General features: G+C 40.1%; 3 pseudogenes; 1 reads left to right on the top strand and 2 right to left on the bottom strand.

The window, feature by feature from the left end:
• Window positions 1–884: 884 nt before the first annotated feature.
• On the bottom strand, window positions 885–1665 carry LOC102820369 (annotated as a pseudogene).
• Window positions 1666–3697: 2032 nt separating this feature from the next.
• Window positions 3698–9307, bottom strand: LOC102819981 (annotated as a pseudogene).
• Window positions 9294–10183, top strand: LOC102813261 (annotated as a pseudogene).
• Window positions 10184–10837: the final 654 nt, after the last annotated feature.

Below are 10837 nucleotides of genomic sequence, written 5' to 3'. Positions count from 1 at the left end.
TTTTATTTTGTTTTGCTTTGTTTTGTATGTGTGCATTAAATATTTTTACTTTATTTGTGACATCTAAGTTGGTTGTACATGTTTTAGTTATACCATGTTAGGCACAAATGTGACTTTACAATTTTCTTTGTTTAGAGATTAGGCATATAGTTTATACATTTCAAGTTGACAAGGGTGGACTGTAATGTGTCAATTTAACTAGGCCAGGGGTTTCAGAAGTTTAGCAGTTGGGATATGCTTATTCCCATGCTGATGAAACCTAATACAGGCAAAGTTAACTCTATGATGAGTGGCTATGAGTAATCAATCAATTGAAGAGATGCTTCTTTGGGGATGTGGGCTGCTACCAATATAATGGACAAGAGGGAGGGATTCTTTCTTCTGCTGGGGACCTAGGACTCTGTAATTGTAAGCCATTTCCTTGATAATAAATTTCTCTCTATAAATACACATAAATGTATATATGTTTCACTGGTTTTGCTTTTGTAGAAAACCCAGTCTTAGACACCAACTAAGAATGTTGTCCTTTAAATACAACTGCAAAATTAAGACATTTTTCTTTTTTTTTTTTAATTCATCATCTTTAGACATCAGTAATTAATAGAGGTAAGGGAGAACTAGGCAGACCCAGGAGTTTGCAGTTACAGCAAACATAGTTGGAGGCAGCAGATTTGGTCTTGAAATTGGGGGTGAGGAAGTGAGAATGCTTGAGTCTTGGCTGGGGAGCAGCAGGAGGAACCACATTCGAGGGCCTGAGGGCCCTGAGGTGGGAAGGGATGCAGGGCCCCGCTTCTCAGTGCTGAGGAAAAGGCACTTGGCTCAGTCTCCTCTGCCACTGCACCCCATCCCTGGAAGAGATGGGGATCCTCAGCCCCTGGCCTCTTTCAAGGGCCCCATAGTTGTTCCTGGTTGAGCTTCTAGAAGAAGCTTTTGCCGAACTCATAGGTGCTGATCATGATGGCACAGGAGGGGGCAGTCTTGGTGTTCCTTGGGAGGAAACCTGCAGAGTCCCTTAGTGCCTGATTCGGCCAGGATCTTCCTCAGCAGCCGCCAGGTGGAGTCAACACGTGGGGGGTCTCACTCTCATAGCCTCTATTGCTCCCAGTGCAACCTGACACTGAGTCTTCACCATGTAGAAAGACAGTCAGGATGGCCGTCACCGTCCCTGAGATGCCACCAGCCACAAAGCTGATGCCCACGGAGGTCCGGTCCTTTGGTCTGTGTCCACTCAGCCAGCTCTTCACCAGCTAGTAGTCGAACCAATAGCGAGCTGAGAAGGGAACGTCCCGAAGGGCAGTGGGCCCCAAACCGAGCCACAGGGAACGCCAGCTACCCTGAGCCACAGCGGTCTGCACAGAGATGCCCAGCTTATGGTAGGACACATGCTGAGCCCGCAGCTTTGTCCGTACCAGCTCCAGGGGGCTGACGACAATCACAATGCCCAAGTGGGCCAGAGTGCCAGCCACCATTGGTGCATAGAGGTCACAAGTCAAGGCTCGGCCACACAGGAAAGTCTTGAGTTTGGTCACAGGTGGTAAAGTAGATGGCAGTGGCTGGCACAGTCATTACCAGGGTGGCTGGGAGGCCGCTCCTCAGGGTCCTGGTGCCCTCATGCAGCACAATCTTCACAAAGGCATCCATGGTGCCAGTGAAGCGGGTGGGGTATATACACACAATGGAATATTGTAAAACACTGAAGAATAATGATGAATCTGTGAAACAACTCACAACGGTTGGATCTGGAGGACATTACACTGAGTGAAATTAGGCAATCACAAAAGGACGAATATTGTATGAGATCAATGTTGCAAAAAGTAAAAAAAAAAAAAAAGGTTATCTTGATAAAAACAAAAATCTATGATGGTTAAGGGAGGAGCTGTAGAGGGAAAATTATTCATGGGCTAGATGATAGACACTTGTTAACATGGGTGACAGGGCAGGCAATATACACTAAGAGGGAAGTTAGCAGAGGAAAGATGATGGTAGTGGGAGACACAGGGAGGAACGCAATAGTTAAAATGACTAGAGGTAAAACTGTTAACTGTTAGTACATGGAGGGGTTTGCAACTGTGTAATGAAGCAAAGTATATGATTTGTTGAATGTAAAACTGATGGTCTGCTCTGTAAACCTTCACTCAATTCACAATAAAAAGTTGAAAAAAAAGAAGATAAATGGACAAATGTTTTATTCAGAGAAGTTAGACAAGTCATAAGAAGTAAGGAGGGTAACCAGCTAAAAAATAATTATTTCAGTTTGATGGTTTTAGAGAGTAGTTGCTCCAACTTGAGTGAAGAGTGTCACCAAGGAGTGGACTAACAATACAGAAAAAGTAAGTGCTCCACTCCCCGCCCAGGAGTCCTGGTGTGGTGCTGTAGGATAAGCGGTTGGTTCAAACTCACCAGCCACTCCTTGGAAACTGTATGCAGAGTCTCTTATGAGTCATAACTGACTCAGCGGCACTTAACCACCTCAGACCTAGTCCATCAGTATCTCCTGGACAGGGCCTGGAATCAGAATAACATATTTCTTGGTGATTCTAATGCCAACACATCTGAGAAACAGTGGCTCCAGAAGTAAAGCAAATATTGACCAACAGAACCAGTCCATTGTTAGCTACAGATACTCTCATTTCAGAACTCTTAATTGTGCTCATAAGGAACTTGTACGTAGAGCAAGAGGCAGTCATTGGAACAGAACAAGGGGATACTGAATGGTCAAAATAAGGAAAGGTGTATGCCAGGGTTGTATCATTTCACAATACTTATTAAATCTGAATGTTGAGTTAATAATCCAAGATGCTGGATTATTTGAAGAAAAAGGTGGCATCAAGATTGGAGAAAGGACTCACTAACAACCTGTGATATGCAAATGATACAACCTTGTTAAAAGTGCAGAGGACTTAAGATACTGATGAAGATTAAAGACTATAGCCTTCAGTATGGCTTGAAACTCAATGTAAAGAAAACAAAAATCCTCCCAACTGGACCAATAAATAACATCATGATAAATGGAGAAAATATTGAAGTTGTCAAAGACTTCATTTTGCTTGTATCCATTAACAACACTTATGGAAGCAGCCGTCAAGAAATTAAACGACATATTGGTTTGAGGACTAAGGTATCCCTGACCCAAGTCATGGCATTTTTCATAGCTTCATATTCATGTGAAAGTTGGGCAATGAATAAGGAGGGACATAGAAGAATTTGTGCATTTGATTTATGGTGTTAGAGAAGAATATTAAAAGTACCATGGATTGCCAGAACAACAACAAATCTGTGTTCGAAAGAATACAGCCAGAATGCTCCTTGTTGCTGTTAGGTGCCATCAAGTCAGTACTGACTCACAGTAACCTTTGCACAACCGAACAAAACACTGTCCAGTCCTGTGCCAATCTCACAATCATTACTATGTTTGAGCCTATTGCTGATGCCACTGTGCCAATTCATCTTATTGGGGATCTTCTTTTTTTTTTTTTTTTGCTGGCCCTCCAGTTTACCAAGCATGATGTCGTTCTCCAGGAATTGATCCTTCTTGATGATGTGTTGGAAGTATGAGAGATGAAGTTTAGCCATGCTGGTTTATAAGGAGCATTCTGGCTGTACTTTTTCCAACACAAATTTGTTTGTTCTTCTGCAGTGAACAAGGTCAACTTTAAAACATTTGTGAAAATCAAAATGTATAAAATATCTTCCTCAATTATCCTAAGAACTCCACATACAAATATAAAAATGGAAACTTGTCCATCATTACATCGAATAGCAAGCTACCAATTAAACAGTAAAAAATGATTTCTGACTTTAAAATTAAATTCTTCTGGTAAAAAATGCTACCTTTCCCACATCTTTGTATTCTGTGTAGATTTCCAAGGCAAAGATTGTTTATGGCTTTATGAGATAACAAAACTGATGACCTGTGTGACTGACTCACCTTCAGTCTTTTATTCTTCTTTCTTGTTAGATCCTTAGCTTCTTTGGGAAGAGGCATATGAATTGGTTTCCATGGAATTGGATTATAAAAGGCTGGTTCTGGATAGGAATTTCTACTGTAAAAGCCTGTAAGTTTTCCATTGGCATAATCATAGCTCTTTGCAGCTGAATAAGGTTTATTTTTTTGCATTTTCCAACCATTCTTTAAATTTTTTCTGGCTGTTTTCTTTTTTTCCTTGTAATTCATTCAGTTTACTGTTGTTTTTCTTTTTCTTTTCATCAGCATTTTTTCTTTAGTCATTCTTGATGCTTTTCTTTTTCTTATAGTCTTTCTCTAATTCCTTAGCTGCTTTTTCCTCCATTTCTTTATTACATTTTGTTACATTTCTTTTCTGTTCACTCGTTTTCTGAATCCATTCCTTGTGCCTGTCTTCATCAGTTGTTTTTCTTTCTCCTTTTTTTTTTTTTTCTAGTTGTTGATTTAATTCCTCTAGTTGCAGATGCTCATGTTCTTCCTTTTCTTTGCCTACAAACCACACTTCCCATGGTGTCATGCTGCTTTCTGGTAAGTACACCTGTTTCTGTTCTTTTTGGGTATCCTCTGATTCAACTTCACTAGCACACCCCTGTAACTCCATTCCTTTCTGGATTGCCACCTTAGCCTCTGAATCATGAGCATTTTCATCCACGTCCTCCTCATCACCATCATCAAACAGGAATCGCTGGTGGCCAAGGCATGACAACAACAACATGGTTGAATTGGTGCAGCTCTGCAGTGGAAACAGCCAGCACACAGACACGGCCACTACCTCTAGTCCCTGCCCCCAGATACCTGCCAAGAGGACGGAGAAGGAGCCTGAGGAATGCCAAAACCTGGGCCTGCAGTGTATGCCAGGATCTGGGTGTGAGGAAAGAGAATCAGCCCCATGTTCCAGAGGTCCACATCAGGCCTGCTAAGTTCAAACCTGCAGAGCTGCAGGGGATAGTTGCTTTCACTGTTTAATTTCTTGATTGTTGCTACCCTGAGTGTTGATGGTTGAATGAAGCATTTGAAAACTTCAATCTTTTCTCCATTTATCTTGAAGTTATTTATTGGACTAGTGGTGAGGATTTTTGTTTTCTTTATATTGAAGTGCAACCATAGTGAAGGCTGTGGTCTTTGGTCTTCATCGATAAGTATTTTGTCCTGTTTGCTTTAAGTAAGCAGGGTTATATCATCTGTATATCACAGGTTATTGATGAATCTTCCTCCAATTCTGATGCCACATTCTTCACCATATAATCTGGCTCCTTAGAAGCCAAGATGGTGACACTTTATCTAACACTTTGGATATGCTATCAGGAGCGACCAGTTCTTGGAGAAGGACATCACACTTTGTAAAGTGGGAGGGTCAACAAAAAAGAGGAAGACCTCCAACAGATGTATTGGCACAGTGGCAGCAGCAATGGACTCAAGAGTAACTACAATTGTGAGGATGGTGCAGGATCAGTCAGTGAAGTGTGCACTTCACTCGCATTTTTATTGCTACACTTCCAAGTTCTTTAGGGATGGATTAAATGACGGGTATAATTACAAAACTGTCTTGAATTTGATGGAGCTTGTATCAGGGGGGAGGAGTTCATATTTTTATGTTTCACTTTTATTTCCACTTTTCCATTAACTTTTTTAAGTTTCATTGTACAGAGACCAATGCCAATGGTGGTTACCATGGATAGGTGGGGAGGAGAAGGATAGAAAGTAGTCATTTGTTATTTACATTATTAGCTGAACAAAAATGTTGTTGTTAGGTGCTATTGAGTCAGCTCTGACTCATTGCAATCCTATGAACAACAGAATGAAACACTGACTGGTCCTGTGCCATCCTCACAATTGTTGTTACTCTTGAGTCCATTGCTGATGCCACTGTGCTAATCCATCTCATTGGAGGTCTTCCTCTTTTTCACTGACCCTCCACTTTATCAAGCATGATTTTCTTCTCTAGTGACTGGTCCCTTCTGATACTATGACTGAAGTATGAGAGACAAAGTCTGGCTATCCTGGCTTCTAAGGAGCATTCTGTCTGTACTTTCTCCAACACAAATTTATTTTTCTAGCAGTCCATGGTACTTTTAATATTCTTTTCCAACACCATAACTCAAATGCATCAATTCTTTTAAGATCTTCCTTATTCATTGCCAAACTTTCACATGCACATTAGGCTATTGAAAATACCATGGCTTGGGTCAGGCACACCTTATTCCTCAAATCTTTGCTCTTTAAAGGGGTCTTGTGCAGCAAATTTATCTAATACAATACGTCATGTGATTTCGTGACTGCTGTTTCCATGAGTGCTTATAGTGGATCCAAGCAAAATGAAGTCTTTGGCAACTTCAATATTTGCTCCATTTATCATGATGCTAGTTATTGTACTTCTGGTGTGGCATTGTAGGAACAACACTGGACTGCAAACCACAAGGTTGGCAGTTCAAACTTACCAGCTGCTTCTTGGAAATCCTAGACAGGGTTGCTATGAGTCAGAATTGATTTGACAACACATAACAACTTAATAACAATAACAATAATAAAAATTAAAAATAAGTATTTTTTTAAAGATTAGGAAATGGAAGTCAGAAGGACTTCCCATAGAAACTCTTGCCAAAGTTCCTGTGTTTGATAAGAAGGATGAGCAGGAGCAGGAGCATTATTATGATGGAAAAAGACTGTCTTGTGAAGTTTTCCTACTGTAATTTTGGCTAACTTTTCCAAAGCACTCTAATAATAAGAAGTTATTGTTCTTCAGCCCTCCTGAAAGCCAACAAGGGAAAAAAATGGTTGTTGCCATGACTTGACTGGTCTGCTTTTGCTATGGCTCATCACTTCCACCTCTTGGTAGCCAATATTTTGATTGTGTTTTGTCTTTAGGCTCACACTAGTAAAGTCATATTTCATTTTCTCTTATAGTTACTCCAATTAATGTTTCAGAATCTTGATCCCACTTGTTTAAAATTTCCATTGAAAGCTCTGCTCTTGTCTGCAACTGCCCTGGGTGCAACAGTTTTGGCAACACTTGCTCAACTTTAATTTTTCAGTCAGAATTTTGTCAACTTAACCAAGTGAAATGTCTATGGTTTTGGCTATTGTTTCTGCTACTAATCGGTGGTCCTCTTCAATTAAGGCACAAACAAAATTAGTTTTTTCCTCACAAATTGATGTGGATAGTCGGCTACTATGGCGCATTGTCTCATCCATTCTTAAAAGGAATTATCTGTTTGTAAACTACTGATTTCTTTGAGGTTATTGTCCCATAAACTTTTTGTAAAATTACCAATGATTTCACAATTTTCCCACCCAAGTGTCACTGTAAATTAGATGTTTGGTCTTGCTTCAATTTTGGAAAAATTCATGTTACTCTGATAGGGCCTCTTTTCAAGCTGATGTCTTATCCTTCTTAGGCCTCAAACTAGATCCTTGTTCAGTCAGGTTATACAAGTTAGTATGAGTTTATTTTGCTGTAAACATTTTTGATATCCATGTGCCTTCTTTTTTCATAATACACATCATCCATGAACTTTAAAAAAATGTTTTATTGTGAATTATGTGATAGTTTACATGGGAGAACTTTAGTTTTACATTCATCCTGTCGTATATCATTTAATTGCCATGGTTACAATCCCCTCCCTGCATCATCAACCAACCACAGGGTATACCCTGCAAGCCTGCCCCCCAGTTGTCAGCATGCAGCACCTCTCCCTCTCTGGGTCTAAAGTCTTCAGCTGTTCCATCTCTCCATGTCATCATCATGAACTTTTTGAAGACCTCCCATATAGATCTACTCTTGTCTTCTTATCAAAGTTTCATCATATGATATTTGTCCTTTTGTGATAGCCTTGTATTCATCTAAATTACATGATGCTTTGAGAACACATAATTTTTCTTTATGGTTCCACTGTATATATGTACCGCATTATACTTATCTTTTCATTTGTTGATGAGCACTTAGTTTGTTTCCATCTTTTTTCTATTCTGAACAATGCTACAACGAACATAGGCATGTATAGTATCTGTCCTTGTCTCTTTTATTAGATCGCTTGTTGTTTTTGTCATTGTTGTTGTTATTAAGTGCCGTTGAGTAGGTTCTGACTCACAGCGACTCATAATGACCCTGTATAGGGTTTCTGAGGAGCAGCTGGTAAGCTTGAATCACCGACCTTGGGGTTCAAACATTGCAATCTAGCACATGAAACCTCAGCACCACACCAGGACCTTGCTAAATACCAGTTGTTAAGTACCATTAAATGTCTTAGCCATCTCACAATTTCTACACATACAATTTACCAATACTGATTACATTCTTTAAGTTGTGCAACCAATCTTTTCCCAAATAATTCCACCACAGTTCACACACACTCAGTACTCCCTAATAAAAAATTTCTCCTTCACACATCCCGCCTATCTCTGGTAACCACAAGTAATCTTTGGTTTCTATATATTTTCTTATTTTATATAAGATACACAGTATTTGTTCTTTTGCAGCAGACATATTTCACTCAACATCATGTTTTCAAAATTCATCCATGTTGTGGTATGCATCAGAAATTAATGTCTCTTTATGGATGAGTATTATTTCTTTGTGTGTGTATACCATATTTTGTTTACCCATTCATTTATTGAAGGACACGTCAGTTGATTTCATCTTTCAGCTATTGTGAAAAGTGTTGCAAATAACACTAATATGCAAATTTGCATGCTTTTATGTGATATATTTTTCTTCTGGTTTTCTTAATTTCTATACTGGATATATTATTACATTAATAAGAAAAATTTTAAGTTTTTAAAAAGAGAAACCATTAAAAGAAGCAATCTAAGAATAAATACTCTGCTCACACACGAACAACCTTCCTGTCCTGCACAGATGTGAAGGACCCCAGAATCTTGGGTGTTCTGGAAATTAAGAACTTTTGGTTTTAGACTCTGGAGTTTACAGCTATTGGAGTGGGAGATTGAAAAATATGAATATGACAAGTGCAGTGAAAGCTAACATTCCTAGGTTTGCTCCTTTTACTTAGAAGCAAACGGCAGGGAGTCAACCAATTGTAGCTGTCTAAATGTATAGAAAATAGAAAAATATCCAGTGAGAGTATAGACAAAAGGGAGGAATAGGAAAAATCAGCTCCATTGAAGTCCTCTAAAAAAGCAGAGCTTTGATACAAGTGTTGAATTAATTTCTGTAGTCACCCAGTACTGGACACACTTAATCCAATAAATGCTGGTTTATCTACATAGGGCAATACTTATATTTGATAAACAGATAAAAAAGCATGACCAGAGAACCCCAGAATCAAAGCCGGTTCCGGTTCCATTTTTGCTGCAGCCCGCCGCCTCTTCCTCCTCTTTCAACATGACAGATGCCGCTGTGTCCTTAGCCAAAGACTTCCTTGCAGGTGGAGTGGCCGCAGCTATCTCCAAGACCGGGGTAGCACCCATGGAACGGGTCAAGCTGCTGCTGCAGGTGCAGTATGCCAGCAAGCAAATCACCGCAGAAAGTAGTACAAGGGCATTATCAATTGTGTGATTCGGATCCCCAAGGAGCAGGGAGTCCTGTCCTTCTGGCGTGGTAACCTGGCCACTGTCATCAGATACTTCCCCACCCAAGCTCTCAACTTTGCCTTCGGAGATAAATACAAGCAGATCTTCCTGGGTGGTGTGGACATGAGGACCCAGTTTTGGCACTACTTTGATAGGAATCTGGCATCCGGTGGTGCTGCTGGGGTGTACCCTCTTGATTTTGCCGGTACCCATCTAGCAGCTGATGTGGGGAAAGCTGGTGCCAAAAGAGAGTTTAAAGGCCTTGGTGACTGCCTGGTTAAGATCTCCAAGTCTGATGGGATAAAAGGTCTGTACCAAGGCTTTAATATGTATGTGCAAGGCATTATCATCTACCGGGCTGCCTGCTTCAGTATCTATGATACTGCAAAGAGAATGCTTCCAGATTCCAAGAATACTCACATCTTGGTCAGCTGGATGATCGCTCAATCCATCAGGGCTATAGCCGAGTTCACTTCCTACCCATTCGACACTGTTCGTCGTTGCATGATGATGCAGTCAGGGCACAAAGGAACTGATATCATGTGCACAGGCACCCTTGACTGCTGGAGGAAGATTGTGCGTGATGAAGGAGGGAAAGCCTTTTTCAAGGGCGCATGGTCCAATGTGCTCAGAGGCATGGGTGGCGCTTTTGTGCTTATCTTGTATGAAGAAATCAAGAAGCACACATAAGTTCTTTCCTAGTTTGTTTTCCCCTGTGAATGGGTATGTTGTATTATAGAACACATCTTGAGCATTCTTGACAGACTGTTGGCTGTCTGTATCCATGGCAACTATCTACTGGTTGAAAATGGGAAGCAATAATATTCATCTGACCACTTTTCTCTTAAAGCCATTTCCATGATGATACTGATGATGATGATGATGATGATGATGATGATGGGACTCAATTATATTTTTTATTTCAGTCACTCCTAATAAAGAAAAATTTGAAGGAATAAAAAGATCTGAAACACACACACACACAAAACAAGACAAAAAGCATGACCACAAAATGTCAAATGAGATTCAAGCACATCTGTTGGGGAAAAAAAAGGTCTTGTGATTGGCTAGTTCTATGAGGGGTAGGGAAGTTGAAGGTTGTTAATTTTCATGAGTCTGTAAGGCAAGCAGTGCACATGTTCATAAGGTGGTCTATCTGTTGGAGTCCACAATCTTGAAGTAATTGATGGAATCTGCATGTAACACCTAGAGTGTTGTGATTTAAAAATTTCTTATTGTCAACCCAACAACTACACAATACACATTCTTTTCAAGTGCACATGGAACATTCTCCAGAATAGATCATGTTTTAGGCCACAAAACAAGTCTCCATAAATTTACAAA

Source organism: Chrysochloris asiatica, unplaced genomic scaffold (assembly GCF_000296735.1).
Source record: "Chrysochloris asiatica unplaced genomic scaffold, ChrAsi1.0 scaffold00363, whole genome shotgun sequence".
Taxonomy (NCBI): Eukaryota; Metazoa; Chordata; class Mammalia; order Afrosoricida; family Chrysochloridae; genus Chrysochloris; species Chrysochloris asiatica.
Note: the sequence above shows the minus strand (reverse complement) of the source record. Positions and strands in the feature narration are given on the sequence as shown.